The sequence below is a fragment of the Python bivittatus genome, unplaced genomic scaffold (genome assembly GCF_059951505.1).
Source record: "Python bivittatus isolate LINGU-HERP-01145 unplaced genomic scaffold, Pbiv_v1 ctg000280_np1212, whole genome shotgun sequence".
Lineage (NCBI taxonomy): Eukaryota > Metazoa > Chordata > Lepidosauria > Squamata > Pythonidae > Python > Python bivittatus.
The window spans coordinates 602,505-617,476 of NW_028277066.1; positions in this window are offsets into that span (position 1 = coordinate 602,505).

Here is a 14,972-nt window from a genome sequence, read left to right on the forward strand (position 1 = left end):
TATGCAAAAAGTCTGTGGAATATTGAGAGCATTTATTTCAGGGAAGAAAACAAGTGAAGAGCCTGAAGAATGCTGGGAATGGAAGTCCACATGTCTTGAAGCACGCTGGCTGGGGAATTCTGGGAGTTGAAGTCCACCCATCTCAAAGTTGCTAAGGTTGAGAAACACTGTTCTGTGACATGGATGGGCGATGTTTAGACATTGTTGGGGCCCACTTATTCACACATGCACTTTTCACACACAAATATTTCCTGCTCCTAAGATTACTATCCATTCCAACCTTGGCTGCTAGGAAGGGCCCAGCTGACCTTGGCTCACTGCAAAAAGCTAAGCAGGGCTGGGCTGGGCTATATCTGGATGAGAGAGCACCAGGTCATCCCAGGGCCGTAAACTAGGCAGGGAAGTTGAAAAAAATATACCGGAAGAAGCAAGCAACAAATCTTTTCTGCAGTGTCTCAAATGTTGTGGAAGTGCCCTGAGCAGGGGTATCTGCAGGGTATGGTCAAAAGAGTCAAGATGGTGGCCATGAGTGTAATCAAAGCTCTGCCCATTTTTATGTGTGTTGTGACTTCTCCTTCTGCCAGGAGGGAATGTGGTGGGTTGCTGTTAGCCCTGCGAGGTAGTCCAGACAAGAAGCACAACCAGGAGTACTAGCTCTATCTTTATTGTAAGATTACATTAACAGAATCTTGCAAGACTGCAAATATTTCTCCCCTCCTCTCCTTTTACTCTCCAGAAAACTAGGAAGGGTCCTTTCTGAAACACTTCCCACGTCCCCCCTCCTTCTGTGGGCCAAGACATCTTTTACATGCCAGTTGTCCCGTCTGCAGCTCTCCCTCCTGTCTCCCAAGGCCATTCCCACATCCCATTACATTCTTTGGGGAGGGCACATGGTGGACTACCCCAGGGTCCACCCCGATGGTGCTCTGAGTTTTGTGTCAGCCCCACAAGGCAGACCAGACTAACAAACCAACGCCGTATAGGTCACAAATACTTTTGTCGTAACAGAATCTTGCAAGGCTGAATGTGCTTCCCCTCTCCCTCCCTCCCTTAATCTTTGTGTGAACGAGGGAGGGGCCTGTCTGAGATGTTTTCTCAGATTGCTTTCTTGGCCCGGGCTCAAACCCCTCTTATCAGACCATTGTCTTGGCAGCAGCTCTTCCTCCTGTCCTACAAGGCCATTCCCTCTTCCCTCTACATTTTCTGCTCTCTTTCCAGAAGGGAAGGGGGGACCAGGGGTTACCCAAAGGACACTTGTTCCAATTATGCCCAGCCACCCAGCTCAAACTGATCTCAACCCAGCAGAAGGTTTCGACAAATTGAATCAACTCGCCTGGCACTTTGCTGGCTCTTAGTTTGATTCCCAGCTCACTGTATCTCTCCTGCCAAGAGTTGGTGGGTTCCCTGGCTAACAAGAAATTCCTTCCACCCTCCGTTTGCCATTTCTTATTTCTGGTTTGGAAGGAGGAAAACCAACCCTGTGCATTACTGCCCTGGAAACCGCCACTGCCCTAGAAACAGAAAGAGACCCTAGTTCCAAGGGGGCAAAGGTGGTTGGCTTCGTTTGGTCTTAGCCTGTTGTGTGCCCACAATAGCTTATCCAAGAAACCCTAATTAAAGAACTATGCAAACTTTGTCCAACGGCTTTGGGCCACTTGAGAAGACAAACTGAATTAATGTATGGCATAACATTTGCAGACTCACCCTCACGACTGTAGAGGATTCAAGATGCATTAAGCTGCAGTTGCGTACATTGTGCAAATGAACCCCCTTTGGATATCATTGCCTATTGATTTCTTCTTGTCCTAGGGAGGCTAGAAGATCCTTGAAGCCCCACCCCGTCTCTTCTCCCTGCCAACAATATCGATATATTGAGTGGCAGATGAAACTCTTTGTACAATGGAGGTCACAAGATAAATCTGCAGGGCTCCGTAGTTAAAAGTCTTGCCAATAATAGAACAAGCCGAAAGGCTTCTGCCTGAAACTTTACGGGGAGATCAAGGAAATGAACTTCAGATGCTTTGGAGACTTCAGAAGTGCAGGAGAAGAGCTGCCTGGGAACGTTGAAGAGACGGTGTCCAGCAGAAGGCTGCTTTTTCAAAAAAGCCACCCGTGCAAGACACGTAGATATGCACCCTCTTTCCTCCTGCAACTGCCTTATATTCTAGCTTGAATTCCAAGCTAAATGACATTTCACCATTGCCCGAAATAAACATTGACCCCCCTAAGGTTTCTTTCCCCTCCTGCCTTCTGTCTCTAGTCATTTCTTCAAGGCTCCATTGATGGTTGAATAATATCCCACCTTTGAATCCCACCCAGATTTCATAAAATTAGTAGGATGCGTTCAACAGTGGGGAAAACAAATAGACCAGCCCACAGGGAACTTTCCTGAATGAATTCTGAATGAATTAATTAATTCGTGCTGGTGAAGGGGCGGGGGTCTCCCCTAGCTGGGGAGATTATGTTTGATTTAGAGATATCAGAATGGAGTCTGTCAAGGAGATGAGATTCAACGCAGAGCACATTAAACAGACTGGACTAGAAGAGGAAGAGGAGCGGGTTGGAATCATGTATTTATTATTATTTATTTGAATGTATTAGAATGAAGTGGTAAACTGCAATAACATTGGCTGGTCGCCTGCTATTAGCCTTCCTGTTTGGGAAACATTTGGGCCTGATTCCGAAAATATGCTTTGGAATGTATCAGGTATTAACTCTGCAGCAACAGCTTTTTAAAGCAGCTGTGTCTTTTCTGTGCAATCCTGGGGAAAGAAGTGGTTGCTTAAGAAGGGCCAGTAGGTGATCTGTTTAGGTAGAAAGAATCAGATGTACAGGCACAAGATTGGTGGTACCTGGGTCAAAGTAGCACCTGTGAGAAGGATCTGGGTCTCCTGGTAGACCACCGATTAAGCATGAGCCCGTGGTGTGCTGCAGCTGCCAAAAGAGCCAATATGATCCTGGGCAGCAATCAACAGAGGTATAGTGTTGAGATCATGGGAGAGGATACTTCTGCTCTACGCTGCCCTGGGCAGACCTCACTACAATATTGTGTCCGGTTTTAGTCACCCCAATCCAAAAAGGATGCTGAGGAACTGGAACGGGTGCAGCAAAGAGCAATAAAGATGGTAAGAGGTTTGGAGGCTAAATCCTACCAAGAGTGGTGAAAGGACCTTGGTTTGTTTAACATAAAGAAGAGAAGGTTCAGGGGAGACATGGTAGCAGACGTCCAAAAGTCTGTCATGGGGCAGAAGGTATGGATTCACTCTCCTTGGTGCGTAAGGCAGTTCTTCTCAACCTCAGCAACTTTAAGAGATGCGGACCTCAACTCAAAGACCTCTTAAAGTTGCTGAGGTTGAGAAACACCGGCCTGAAGGTAGGGCAAGAAACAACAAGTGGAAACTTTGCAGAGGGAGATCCAAACTCAGAATCAGGAGGAGTTTCCTTATGGTGAGAGCTATGAAGTTGTGGGGCCTCCATCTCTGGAGGCTTTCAAGCAAAGGTTGGACAGCCAATGACCTGGGATGGTCAGAGGATCCCTGGCCTGAGCAGGGATTGGGCTACAAGACCTTTAAGGCCCCTTCCTAGGAATCTACGAGAAGAAAAACGAATTTGCCCACAACTCTTCCTACTTGGGCTGAAGGTTGGGCTGTAAGTAGGGTGCTAATGAAGCCAGACTGCAAATAGAGTTCTCTAGTTTATAGCTCCCGGCGTTACACTGCAGCTCTGCTGCTACAGTTCTTCAAAATTTACCCACGCGCCTTCTTTCTGTCATCCCGCCTTATTAGTTCTGTTCCAGAGACTGGTGCCTTCCTCTCCTCTCGCAAGTCCACGCACGGTCTGCTCCATTTCTGGTGCATAATGGCTGGTGAAGTTTGATAAATGAGCTTCAACCATCACGAGCAGTTGACGGGGAGGGGGACTTGGACGAGGCGGTTGTCTCCTTTGAAAGATGGAGAGGACAAATGGGAAGCCAGCAGACCTGTCAAGCTGTTAAGCTCTCAGCTATGGAAAGCCAATTAAGGTGATGAGGCCAGAGCAGCAGATGGCTTCATTTAAGGGACACTAACCTTGGTTAATGGCTAATAGGGGTCTTTCCTATGGGCAGAAGTGTGCTTTGTGACTAATGGGCAGAAAACAGTATGAAGACCTTTCTCCATATTGTCTTTTGCCCACCGGTCACAAACCACACTTTCCTTCAGTAGTGTTGCTCGCCCATATGTCGGCTGGAGGCAGCTGTTCCTGTTGCACTGCAGCTAAGAAAAGCAGAAATTATATTCTTAGTAGCCCCAGCTTGGTGGACTGGGTGGGAAGCAGGGACATTTCGATTTGATCCCATTTCTTTTTTTTTTTTAATTTTAATCAAGCATTTCAGTAGTAATAGACTAAATCTACAGGGGAGCCACTTTGGTGTCATGGTGAAGGCATCAGGCTAGAAACCGGGAGGCTGTGAGTTCTAGTCCTGCCTTAGGCACAAAGCCAACTGGGTGACCTTGGGCCAGTCACTCTCTCTCAGCCCTGGGAAGGAGGCAATGGCAAACCACTTCCAAAAATCTTGCCAAGAAAACTGCAGGGGCTGGTCCAGGCAGTCGCCGGGAATCAAGACGGACTCAAAGGCACTCATGGTAAATATATTTTGGCCCTACAAGGGCCCGTAAAAAAACTCTGATGAGAAACAAAGTAGAAATACACCTAATAATATGCGGAAAGTAACATATTGGCCCTATTTCCCAAATATATGGATCCACAGGATTTCCCAAATACGTGGATCCACAGCAGGTAGTGTATTGTGGGAAACACAAAAAGGATTAGTTAACCTGGTCAGCTAACTCCATGATTATGTATTTATTATATTTTTAAAGAAAATATATAAACAAGGACAAATACAAAGCAGATAAGGACCATAAAAAGTAAAGCACAACCGAGTAAACGAGGGTTTACAAATTTCAAGGTGGTGATGCTTTCCCCCTGTATCGTTAGGCAGTTATGAATAACTGAACATACCATATCCCTTGAAAAGACTAAAAATCACTATCCAACTCTGAGCAAGGGTAAAGTTCAAGAACCACGGTATAGATCACCAAATAAAATTATTAGCGGCCCCAGGAGGAAAAAACTGAGCCTCTGTTCTGCTTTAAATATCCCAAGAAATAGAAATATAGACTCTATACATAGAAAAACCAAATTTGGGATCAAACACACATTCATGCCTTGACTTTCCAATTTAAATTAAATTCTATGTCATTTTTTAAGTTATTTTAGAATCGGAGCACAAGGAGGTAGCCCACGTCGTGCAGAAAGTTAAATTATTCCCAACCCAAAACTGCCTCCTAGGAGCACCTAAACCTAGTTAATAAGTCCTGTTTTGCATTCTAGTCTTCCAAGGAAAAGAACAGATCAAGAACGTCTGAGAAAAACCAATTCCTGCCTACAGAATTCATAGCCAAGGGCTAGTAGCACAGAAAATGTATTCCCAATATTGATTGGCTGCAGCTGCCAAGCCCCACCTACTGCTGCCTGATTAGCCAATGGGAATGGAGGGAGTGATGTCACCCAGCCTGGCCAGGATAGGAAATCTCTTGATTCCCAAATCAGTGATTGTTGATCTGGTCAGTACGACCTTGTGCAGTCTACAAGTTGATCTGATGGGGTTAGTGCAGGGTTTCTCAACCCTGGGAACTTTAAGACGGGTGGACTTCAACTCCCAGAATTCCCCAGCCAGCATGGCTGGCTGGGGAATTCTGGGAGTTGAAGTCCACCCGTCTTAAAGTTCCCAAGGTTGAGAAACACTGGGTTAGGGGTTGGCTGGACTGAGCAAGTTGGAGAAACAGGGTTAACACGAGGGGGGGTCTGACTTGCAACTGCTGAAGTCTTTTCTCCCCCTATGAAAGAGTCTTCTGTTTTTCCACCTTACCCTAAAGGGGTTTGAAAGGAAGGGACTAGTCTGTAAAAGAGCAGCCCTTTTCCAAATTGACAGCCGCACTACGGTAGGATATCTTTGTGGGTTTAATTTTTGGAAAGCTGGAGGCGCCAGACCACTGGAGAGAGGATGATCCGCTGAAAGAGAGGCTACGCAGACCCATCCCTCGTCTACCTCCCTGCAAAAAACCCACACTGCACTCAGCCAATTCCACTTCCAAATTCCTCTTCCTAGCATCAATTCTCTTTCATCCGACTGGATAAAAGCTGGAACGGAAAGAAGGAAGGCCTTGGGGAAAGAGAGATCTTTTAAGAGAAGGAAGAAGTGAGTTGTTAAGGGGGACTGGAAGAAGAGATTACACAGTCCTGAGAAAGAGGGAAAGCATGAGAAAGAAACTCAAGATGACCTCATCTTGATTTTGTTTAGTATAAGATGGGACAGAGAGAAACTTTGTTTTTCCAGATTTGGTTCTTCTACCCTATAAAAATACAGAGAGTTCCTGGAATCCCTGCGGGGCCTGATTCTTGAGCTGGCCTACCTTGAAGGGCTGGCACCATGCAAAGGGGCTTGTCAGCATTACCTTGTCAGCATCCTGGAGCAAATTCCTCAGTTGTCTCCCCACTGCACAGCATTGCTGGGCCCATTGATTTCAGAGGCATTTCCTTCCAAGTTAAGGATGCTTGGAAGCAGGGTGCAAAGTAACCATAATAGTCCTGGCAAATTTCACACTGCTTCCTCCTTTCTCCTCCTGCCCTTCTGTGTTCTCCTCCAGGCCAGCCTCTTCTTGCTCTAAGAAAGGGCTAGGCAGACACAGCATCTTATGACTTCTCAGGTTTTCCTCATTTTTCTGGACAGCCAAAGTTGACAACTTTTCCGAAGTGGTATTAATTGCCTTTAAACTGTGGCTGTTTCTCGCAGCTGAGATGAATGAGTAGAGACAGCGGCCTCTGTTCTCTGTTCATGTTTCTTTTCGATTGGATCTTTATGATTCATGCAAGGGAAAATGGGGCTGAAAAAGAAGACAAGCGGTGTGGATAAAGTGACAGAGTTGGGAAGCAAGAACAAGGGGGAATTACATTCCATTTTCACCCCAATGCTGGTCTCTGAAGGGCATAGCTGGATCTGCAATTTCAAAGTTCTCAGTGTGCCCTAAATTACCCAGAGTAGTTCCTTGCGAAATCTGAAATATAAAGAGTCAGGAGTAAGGACCTTAGAGGACAAGTCAGGAGGTGGGACTGCAGAACAGGGCAGGAATAAGCTAACATGGGAAGACCTGGTTGCCTTGAAGAAGCACAGAGTTCAATTCCAAGAAGTCTGCAAATCCTGGGAGCTGAGGTCCATAAACACCCAAATTGAGAACTACTCATCCAAATGTCACAAAGGCAAGAAACCCACCTAGACTCCTTCTAGCACTGAAGATGTGACCTAGCCGGGTAACGAAACGTTTGCAAGAAAACAACCAAGCTCAGAGAACCCCAAGGACGCCACAGACTCCTTCCTGTCTAGAAAGGAATCAATGGCCAACTTAAGTAAGTATCGTCAACAAAGAGCTAGAATATTTCATGGTGAAAGGCTGCAGTGATATGGTCTTTATCTCATGGGCATCACTGAGCAGATTCAGGTGGTACTTCTAGGACCTTGGACAGTTCCCGTGGCATTTCTACAGAGATCTCACCAGCCTGGAGAAGACTCAGATATTACTTCAGAAGCAGCCTGAGGCATCCTCTGAAGCTTAAATAGCATCATAACTCAGTCAAGATGGTTAGATTTACCCCACCACCTTTTTTAGTTAAAGGGTCCATGTCCAAGCGAGCAAACATTAGCTCAGACAGAGTTTTGGGTGAGTGAGGACTGTGGCTCCCTGGCATGGTTTTGAATGGTGATAGATGGATTGTGGAACCATTGCAACTTCCAGACCAGAGCTGTCAGTAGTACTAGGTTCATACAATATTTTTAGCCACCTAACTATGATCTACTCAAGTAACCCAATTTTCAGGGTTCTGTGCTTAGAGATAGGAAATCTGGTTCTCTGGAGAAGATGTGGACTTCCCATCAGCCCCAACAACCTAGACAATGGCAAAGAATAGTGGGAGAGGTTGTCCATAATATCTGTAGGCACCAATTAGTTGCCTGTTCATTGTACAGTTCATCCTAAACCAACCAAGCAGGCTGAGATTACAGAACATGTTAGGTTAAAGTATGGCTGGCAAGTTTGTGGTTCAGTGTATCTTGTGAGCACAGCCCTTGTAGCTTCTTCAGGCTGGGAAGCTTGTGAGAAGATGGGATCCTGACATTTGGCATGCATTTTCCTCCTGAAGGAGTAGGAACGTCTTAAGTTGGTGCTCACCCTGGTTTCCTCTCCCTCCTCAAAGCTCCCAAACTTACCTACTAAACATGAGCTATCCTGACAGAGCCTAGCGTGAAAATTGTTTCTGGCCTTATGTGAACTGGTCCTTAAAGTGGAGGATTATGGGAAGACAAATTCAACATATTCTGATCTAGACCATGGTTAGAGAATTGTTTCTTTCAACAGGACTTAAGCTCACCTGTGTCTTCATGCTGAAAAGTCCTATTGAGGATCCCCACCCCATGTTAAGTGAAAAGAGTGGGTCTTCTCCATGTAGACCCCAAACTACCTTGCCCCTGAGGTGTGCGGTGATCCCAGTTTGTTTGGGAAGGTTTGCAAAGCTGTTAAAATCATTTTGTTCTGACTGGCTTTAGGTGCTGACAATGAACCAGGGACTAATTGCTTTTGCAATTGATTCTGATGTTTACATTGGTTTAATTGTGGCCCTGCTGTATTGTAAATTGCCTTGAGTCATCCAAAGTGGAGTTGTATACAAATCTCTCTATAAATCAATAAATGCATGTCCACCGTCTTGACTGATTTATGGGGGTGATCAGCAACTGATTCTTCGATTTGCATCTAATTGCTAAGGCCTAAAGGGGAGATCACACGTTGCGCTAAAGCCAACACCCAAAGACGTTTACTGTATTTTGCATGGGACTGAACCGTTGCTTTTGGGGAGAGGGGGGATGACATGGAAGAGCTCCTTGCAGGGACCTCACTGACATTGGGCTGATATTGCAGTCAGCAGGTGAAGAATGTATTTGGAGGTTAGCAGTGCAGAATCCAGGAATGATTTTGCTTCCTTGCGCAATCTTTCCGTCTGATGAAAGAGGACTTGCTTTACGCATTGCTTTCGAAGGGGAAGAGAGTTCTCCTGGATGGACTCTGATGTTCTTGAGCTTAGGTGGTAGCCAGGCAGCTGGAGGGGCAGTCAATGTAGCATTTTTCACTGACTTGCCCTCTTCTTCATGCTCCCATTAATCTCAAAAGAGAGAATTCAGAAGGAATGGCCTTCTCCAGGCCTTTTTAAGTAGTGTTGCTACTATAACTAAGAGCCAGTTTGGTGTCGTGGTGAAGGCACCGGGCTAGAAATTGGGAGACCATGAGTTCCGGTCCTGCCTTAGGCACAAAGCCAGCTGAGTTCTCTGACGTTGCCAGTTCTCCAGTCATGCTTGAGCAATCCAAGAATATGCTTTCATAGAAGCAAATCTGGAAAGAAATGTTATTGCCTGGGTTCACACATTAAGCTAAGCCAGGGTTTCTCAACCTCAACAACTCTAAGATGTCTGGACTTCAACTCCCAGAATTCCCCTGGTTGGTCAGTCCCCCTCTCTCAGCCCTAAGAAGGAAGCAAGGGCAAACAACGACCAAGGGCTCTTAGTTTCCATCATATTTACTTCTTTACATTTGAAAACCAAAGGGATAACACAGACACAGACATTCATGAATCTTCACACATTTCTCTCATTCAGACATTCTGTCTCCATAAGGGTTGAGTCCATAAAGGGGGGGGGGGGTTGCCCTGAACTCTGACTAGCATCCAATAGGTCATCAGGAGGATAAATTTCCCCCGATCATAAGGAGGATCCAAAACTTATGCCAATTTTAACCAATCATTTGTTAATTGCTGTATCTCTTTGTAAGAAACATGTCTAAAATTGTCTTCTTTGGACATGGGAGGGGTCTCCTCTGCGTTCAGGGTTGACCCCAGCTGACTCAATGGGCTTACTTTCAATAAAACTTTAAAATCTCAGCTGGTACTTCCATGTTTGATCTTCTGCCGGACTGAATCCTAACTGGGGAGAGTCAGAAACTCTCAAAGTTCGCTAACACTCCTTCCCCTGGAGAAATCTGGAGCAATTTCTCTGCACTGGGTTTCAGTGGGGCAGGGGGACAATTTCAGAAGGCCGTCTGAACCCAGCTGTTTCGCCACAAAATGGGTCTGAGCTTGGTACCGAAGCCAAAAGACATCCAAACATGAGGTGCAGAATAAAGGGTTGCTTTTATTAAGGTACCAGAACAAAAGGACTCCAGCCTGTAAGGCAGCAGGAGCCCCGAACATAATTTGGTCATAATCTTTATACTTCTCAGATTCCTTCCCCAGCTCCTCATTGGTCAGGTCCTATGGGGTTCACAACCTATCAGGTACGCCAAATACAACTTCCGTTTGTCTCGCCTTAGTTTACATCTCCCACTACTCTCCTCTGAAGCCCCTTGCCCGTATTTACAATTATCCATATTTGGGGCTTCTGTCTACGTGTCACTTTAAAGGCGATCGTGTCCCTGCAGGCTGCGGTTAAACGGTTAAACGGACAGCACCCTGTCGTAACTATCTACATTCGTCTCCTTTCCCCATGGTGCAGGCTGCTTTAAGCCTATATCTAAATTTCACACATCCTGTTTTCCAGGTCTTGGGCCCTCTTGCAAGCGTTCCAGCATGTTATCTGCCCCCCACTTAACAGCTGCCCCAACAGCGGGTGGTCGGGCTCATTCCTCTTCAACCTGGGGTTGGCATGGCCTTAGCTCCACATAGGGACCGGCGGGAGGGAGATTAACCCCCTTCTTCTGACCCTTCACAGCAATAGCTGGACTCTGGCCCTGATGTTGCACTGGGAGGGGGCCCCGCGAGCTCCGATCCACAGCGATCGCTCCATAAATCCTTACCGGCAGCCCATTGCCTCATCCTCTCCTGGCCTGAGAATCCTTTGGGCAGCGATGCTAAAATTAGCCTTTGGCTTTTGCTCGCTTGGATGTTGCAAGGCATCTGGGCCAGCAGCTGCCCTCTGGCCTTCAGGAGTGCCCACAAAGTCAAGATGGTGGCCCCAGGATGTATGGAAGCAAGACGGGGGCGGGAGCTCACGGGGCCCCCTCCCAGAGCAGCATCAGGGCCAGAGTCCAGCTATTGCTTCGAAGGTGTGGGTGAGGCCCCATCTTGACTTTTTTGACCCCACCCCTGCTGCTCTTTCCTTTGTTTTTTTTATAATATTTTGTTGAGATTTTAAAGGTACATATTTAAAAGTTAGAAATGCAAAGGAAAACTTGAAATACAAAATATCAAGAAAAGAAAAAGAAAAGGCGAGGTAAGGGAAAAGGAAAAGGAAAGAAGACATGAAAAATAGATAACTTCCAATCGATCTCTGGTCTTAGAAATAATAAGGCTATCATAAGTGCTAGTTTTTAATACATTAAATAGGAATAATTCTTTGTCTAAACATATCCCATTACCTTTATAATCTAATCTTCAAATCCCCATGTAAGCTTCACCCCAACCCATCAGTGGTTTCCATTCTTTAAGGCAGTAGTTATTTGAGTTTTCTTTTAATAGGCAAGTCACCCCTGCTGCCCTTTCCATTGGCTCTCTTTTAATCCATTGCCTTTGTTCATAGCTGTCCATAAAGCAACATTTGCACCCTGGAGAAGAGGTGGCCTTCTGCGATCGAGGCGACCCTCAGTTCCGAAGCTGCAAAGCTTGCAAATGCGTCTGGAAAATGAACGCAATCTCCTTTGACACATGTCCTAAAATTCAATTTCGCAAATTTGTCTCTGGAGCATTTCCCAGAACGTTCCTTTCGTTTCTAAATCTTGCATGAGGCCCCCAAGATGTTGCATTTCAGGATCTGGTATTGCACAGCAATGATAGTCCACCTAACTATAGACTTTTTTCTTTTTTTAAGCCTAGGCTGTTAATTAACTTCTTCAATGGGCTTTTAATCTTTTGCTTAGTCTGGTTTCGAGTTCTCTGCTGTTGCCAGTTCTCCAGTCATGCCCGAGCAATCCAAGAATATGCTTTCATAGAAGCAAATCTGGAAAGAAATGTTATTGCCTGGGTTCACACATTAAGCTAAGCCAGGGTTTCTCAACCTCAGCAACTTTAAGATGCCTGGACTTCAACTCCCAGAATTCCCCTGGCTGGGGAATTCTGGGAGTTGAAGTCCAGACATCTTAAAATGGATAAGGTTGAGAAACTCTGAACCAGGCGATCCAGAAGATCAGAAAGGCGAGTCCTGTGTTTAGAAGCAGCTTCAAAACCAGAAGGAGAGAGCAGAACTACGCAGCCCGGTCAAGAAATGGTGGCATTCATCCTTGTTTAAATTTAAAGAGTACATTCATCTATTTTTTCCTTTTACTAAGAGGTATAGAAATATATACACAAACACACATCTACACACACCACGCACGCGCACGCATTAAGCAACAATCCAAAGGAGACTTCAGTAAGTAATCAGCTTAAAATCGAAACCTCTCGTATAGAGCCATTTCTCTGATGTGACTCGTAGCGGTTCTTTTTCCACGTTCTGCTCCCCTTTGGATGAAAAAGCTAAATCATTTTATGCTGGTAATATTATTCTCAATATTCTAAGCTATTTAAATAATAGGGCGTTGCTAATGTTTAGGTATAATATACCAACATCAACGTATGGAAACTTCACAAGGCATTGAGACTGTATCTTATTGTTGCTGATGCCCGGGCTTTGATATGATCAATTAAATCAGTAAAGTACAGTATACCGATATCTTAGGAACGAAGCAGTCCTACAGCACCCCTGGGCTTTGCAGAACGACCCCCTTCCTTGCCAAATTTCCTGGAGAATTCTCCTGGAGGCCCAAAAATCACTCTAAAGTTCATCTGGAAAAAGAATGGGGAGGAAATTAAGACGCGCTGTATCTCTTTTACAGAGCTTCCCTGATAAAAATGTTGCAGAAATATTCCGCAATTGCAGAGTAGCCAAAAGGCGAGGGGAGGGACGGTTTTCCTCTGCCTCCTTTTCCCCACGTCCCGCCACATCCCCGCTTTTCAGTCTGGCTCGGCTTTGGTGGCTGGCCCAGGACGGACTTCATTCGTTCTTGCAAAATGACCTGAGATGTGACTGGGGAAGGCGGACGTCTTCCTGGCCCCACATTGACCTCCCCCCCAGTTGCACAAGGTTGCACAAGAGGATGCCGAGATGGGTCTTCCCCCTTGCAGGAAGCCACAGCCTTCCGCTGGGCTCGTAAACAGCTTCTCTTAATCCCCCTTTTTAAAACAAATGCAGATGCTTCTTGAACTCCAAGGCGGACAGAGCTTGGCCATGAAAATTGTCTTATTAAAGTTTTCTGGTTTTCATATGGCTCAGGGCATTTAAGTTCCTTTACTAGCCCCCCTGGGAATCTTCAACTATCTCATAATGGCCACAGGTTTTTAATATTGCAAGAGTGCTAGAGGTCTACAAATAGATGTCTATTACACACACAAAAAAGTTCTGGATTTGCTGGGAAGAGGATTTTAGTGGGTTTCCTTTCCTTTTTATTTTTTTGCACGGTGTGGGTGGCTGCTTTTTAAAGTTTCTGGCTCTCCTGTCTTTGGATACGGTAAACTGCAGAGGTACAATCTGATGTCTGCGCTACCCTCGGAAAATTGGGGGGTGGCCTTTCAGCGATGTCAAAAATTTATCTTCAGATTGTAACTTTGAAGGTGGCAAGAGGGGGACAAATTAAATATGTGTCCCAGAGAGTTTAGGAAGATTTATGCATCTTATAAATGAGATTTGATGTTAATTGTGTTGAAATGTACATGAAATCCAACTTAGGTTTCCTTCTGGGGTTCATTCATACCCTTTTGGCATGTAGCCTTGGCTACATTATTGAAAAGGTAAAAATTGTGCTTGGCTCAGAAAACGTTACAATGCTTTGGAATTAACCATGGTTTGCACCATAAACCAGTGTCACGGCTATGCATGTAGATTTGTGGCTCTTCTTCCTTGAAACTGATGCTGTTTCAAGCAAAAGAGGATTGCAAGCATGGTAAGGAAATATTATCGTGTTCCCCGATAATCCCGTTGCCCTGCAGTACTCAATTCGCAAGAACATTAGCCACTATAGCTAGTAGTGAGGGATGCTGGGAATTGTAGTTCAGGGTCTACAGGCCCTGGGTATAGATCAGGGCTTCCAAATGTGTGGACTTCAACTCCCAGACAGTCTCTGCATGGATGTGCTATCTGGAGAATTCTGGGAGTTGAAGTCAGAACATCTGGAAGTTGCCCAGAGACATTCTTGCATATATCATGGTTTGCAAACCTGATGAAGAGCTACCCGCTGCCAGTGCTCAATTTTCCTAGTGGGCTAGATGCCGACTCCAAGAAAATTCCAGAAGGGAGCAGCTGGCTCCACATATGCTGGCTGGGGAATTCTGGGAGTTGAAGTCCACCCATCTTAAAACTGTGAAACACTGGACAAAGGAAACACCAGGGTTGGTTGAAAATGGCTAGGTTCACAGGGCATGCTAAACATTCATAGACTTTAGGTCTAGTTTAGTGCAAGGTATGAAAATGAGCCATAGGATGGATTAGCGGGATTTGAATGCTCAACTAGGGCCAGGGTTATCCTCCTTTGGGGAGACGTATCTGGCATTTCCCCCTGGCTGGAAGGGTGTGATAAAAGCACTTTTATGGCAGGCTAAATCCTCTGTTTTTGCTTAATGAGTTAATGGTTCTCTGTCTTGCTTCATTTAAGAAGATTAACATATTTCTCTTGTAGGCTTATACAAGCATTTCCTCCTCTCCCCCCCTTTGGTTTTTTTATTTTTGCAAACTCAAGAAATTACTGACAGCCAAACATCTAGTCCAATGCTTTTCAACCTTGGCAACTTTAAGATGTCTGGACTTCAGCTCCCAGAATTCCCCAGCCAGCATGCTTTAAGACATGTGATCTTCAACTCCCAGAATTCCC